Below are 2,964 nucleotides of genomic sequence, written 5' to 3'. Positions count from 1 at the left end.
TGACTCCTTCAGCTGCAGCACTGAAATGTTCCTTTGCTCTGGGCAGTGCCCGAGTACAGCCAGACCAGCAGGAGTAGGGATGGATGTTTGGGATGTGTGCCGGGATTCAAGATCCTGCTGTGTAAACAAGGCATGCATGGGATGGTAGCAGGCAGATTTTTAGATCCCGAGGGCCTTTTTGCACACGAGAAAACATAAGGCATTAGACTTGATTTTCTTGCAACTGAATAAAAAGTGATTGGTGTGTATATGATACAAAAGAAAAGGAGAGAACCATGCCCAAGTCCTCTCCCACAGGAAGGATGCCCTACTTTGGTACGAAATTCTGCTCTTGGACACTCCCTGAGACCACCAGTGCTTGCAGGCAAATAGCCAAATGCAAAATGTGCCTTATGTTCCACATTCAGCCACTAAATCTCTCCTTTATCAGAAGAGATTCCTCTCCCTGGAAGCTCTCAGACTCACAACAATGCCCAAGCAGTCCCAGAGACCCACTGCAGTTTCCCAGCCTCACCAACCCAAATGCCAAAAAGCAGCCCAAGTATGAATCCTCCCTGTGAGTCCCATCCCTTCAGCACAGGAGACAGGCAGAGCTGTTTCCAGCCACACCTTGGGTGTCATTCTGCCACCCAGACATGGGTCTGACAAGGCTGAAACTGAGCAAGACCCTCAGGAACAATCTGAGTGCAGATTTCCTGTCAGCAATGGGTGGCAATATTGTCCTGCTAGTTATTCATAATAGACAGGTTTATAGACCACCAGCACATGGGCCCATCCCTAAAATTCCTTGCACTTGGTTATTTTAAAGGCAGGTACCACCCTCCATCTCTTCTTTTGCAAGGCAGAAAAGCATTACCCTCAAAAAACACAAAGCTTTCCTGAGGTAGCCAAAAGAACTTCAAACTGTATCTAAAACAAACCAAAAAATATGCAGGTGCTTTGCATTGAACAGTAAGAAAATGAACAAAACAAAACTGTTTCTGAGGCTCCAAAAGAACAGAGAACATGGAACTATTTACATCCTGGAGACTCGGTTAAGGCACTTGGGCTCCAGTCTCAGTCACTGTAAATTCTGTCTCGTTCAGTGGATGAGCTCAGGCTGGCTCCTGGTCACATCTCTTGGCTTTGTTCAGCAGAAATCTCTGGAACAAAAGGAGGGATAGAGAAAACATTTGGGTAGATTCATCCAACAGGCACGTCTGGCACTAAACACTCAATGACTGGAGTGACTTTACTCAAAGAGAACCTGCAGAGCTCTTTGACTTTCAGCAGCTGCCTCTTTATGGAGAGGATTTTTACAGCCTCCCAGCCTTTCTGCCAGGCACATCCCGATTTTTTTCTTTTGCAAGTTTGCCAGCAGATCATGGCAATGCATCCCTTTGCCCAAAGGGGCCCACAAAACTTTGTGTTTTATGGAAAATGACACTGCAAAGGCCCCATGGGATGGCAGGTTACAGCTTCTGACTCTTCCCCACTGCTTCCACCACAGGACAACACATTTGTAATGACTAAACAGGACAAAAACGAAGCAGCAGCTCTAAGAATTCCTTTTGGCAAATGTTGGTCACAAGCCCAGCAAGGAGTCAAAAGTCCAAGTGCTGCCCAGCTGTAGCTAAGCTACTTAGCAGGTGCTCTCCCCCATCCCTCCCTCTCTCTTTGCTCCCAAAATGAGGAATGAGGAAGCAGGAACTGGGGTGGCTGCAGGGCCAGCCCTGTTTGGTGTCTTCAGAAACTGCAGGCAGGGCTGTGAAACAAACACTTACTGTTCCAACTTTAGTCTTCTTGTCTTGTCTTCATTTGGCAGAGAAGTCGCTGGGAAAGGATTCTTCTCATCCCCTGCAGATCCCTGAAAAACCATAGAGAGAAAGCTGGTCAGAGAGGGATGCCTAAAGCAATTCCAAAGCCCGGCAAGCCTAAATTTCCTGAGAAAATGTTCCTTTGTCCCAGGCATAGTCTGTGCTCCAGGATCTCCCCCTCTCACCTCCTTGCCCAGCAATCCCTCCAATAATGGAAATGGAACCTTGGCTTCTCACTTGGCAACTCACAGTGCTTTGGAATCATTAAACTTCTCCCAAGCATGGAGAAATTCAGCAGCAGGTTTCCTTCTCAGTGGCTGAGAGAGCAGTGAGGGCTGGAAGGAGGAAAATTATCAGGAAAAAATGAGCTATTAGAAGGCAGCAAATACAGTGTGCATAGCCTGGCTTAACTCACAGCCCCACCCTCCCCCAAACATCCTAAATCCCACACCCCAAGCCAACAGTAAACAGCCAAATTTTAACAAGCAGCCAGTAAAATCCGATTTTATAACCCAGAAATGCAAAGCTGTAAGGGTTATGAACTATTTTGTAAGCAAGCTATAAAACTTCAGGCCCAGGCTGCAGCCACACCCAGAGGTTTGTTCTTTCTTATTTTTAAAGAAGATTTAAAAGATTTCTGTTTAGAAACACACTCCTTTTTACACCAGTCTTGCATTTGCAGTTGGCTGCAATCAGAAGGAGTTACTTATCTGAGACGATGTTTCTGAAGATAATCACACAGCACGTGTGGGTTGCAGGAATCCTCCTGTCAGCTCTCCTGGATGTCCATGGTGATGCCCTGGGGTTGTTCCCTGTGATCTTCCTCCACTTTCCTGCGCTTGGATCCTGGTTCCTGGCAGGGTTATCCGTGGCAGGCAGGTCCAGGTTGTCAGTCTCGGTTCTGAGTCTCTTTTGGCTTGAGTTTGGTGCACGTTGTGCAGCAGTCATGGCCAGCAGTGGTGGCAGCACCACATTCTTCCTCTCAGCTTGGAATGAAGCTTCTGATGCTCTGCACAAGAGAAGGAAATTCATTAATATGATGCACATACAATGTTCTTAAAAGCTTGGCTACATCCTGTACCAATTCTCACCAGTGTCTCAATTGGACAACGCTTCCAAAGCTGAGAGGCTTCAAGGGACAGGGACTTTTAATTGGCAGGGATTTTAA

The 2,964-nt window shown here is 46.8% G+C and overlaps 1 long non-coding RNA gene across 1 annotated transcript; it reads right to left on the bottom strand.

Annotated features, from left to right (window-relative positions):
- Positions 1 to 782: 782 nt before the first annotated feature.
- On the bottom strand, positions 783 to 2,162 carry LOC148218276 (uncharacterized). Its single transcript, XR_015800512.1, has 3 exons — positions 2,046 to 2,162; positions 1,764 to 1,846; positions 783 to 1,142 (listed from the first exon to the last, which is right to left on the bottom strand). It is a non-coding gene; the product is annotated as an uncharacterized LOC148218276 (long non-coding RNA).
- Between the last annotated feature and the right edge of the window lie 802 nt (positions 2,163 to 2,964).

The sequence above is a fragment of the Sturnus vulgaris genome, unplaced genomic scaffold (genome assembly GCF_052056855.1).
Source record: "Sturnus vulgaris isolate bStuVul1 unplaced genomic scaffold, bStuVul1.hap1 Scaffold_192, whole genome shotgun sequence".
Classification (NCBI taxonomy): domain Eukaryota; kingdom Metazoa; phylum Chordata; class Aves; order Passeriformes; family Sturnidae; genus Sturnus; species Sturnus vulgaris.
The sequence above is the reverse complement of the archived record's forward strand: the minus strand, read 5'-3'. Positions and strand labels throughout refer to the sequence as shown.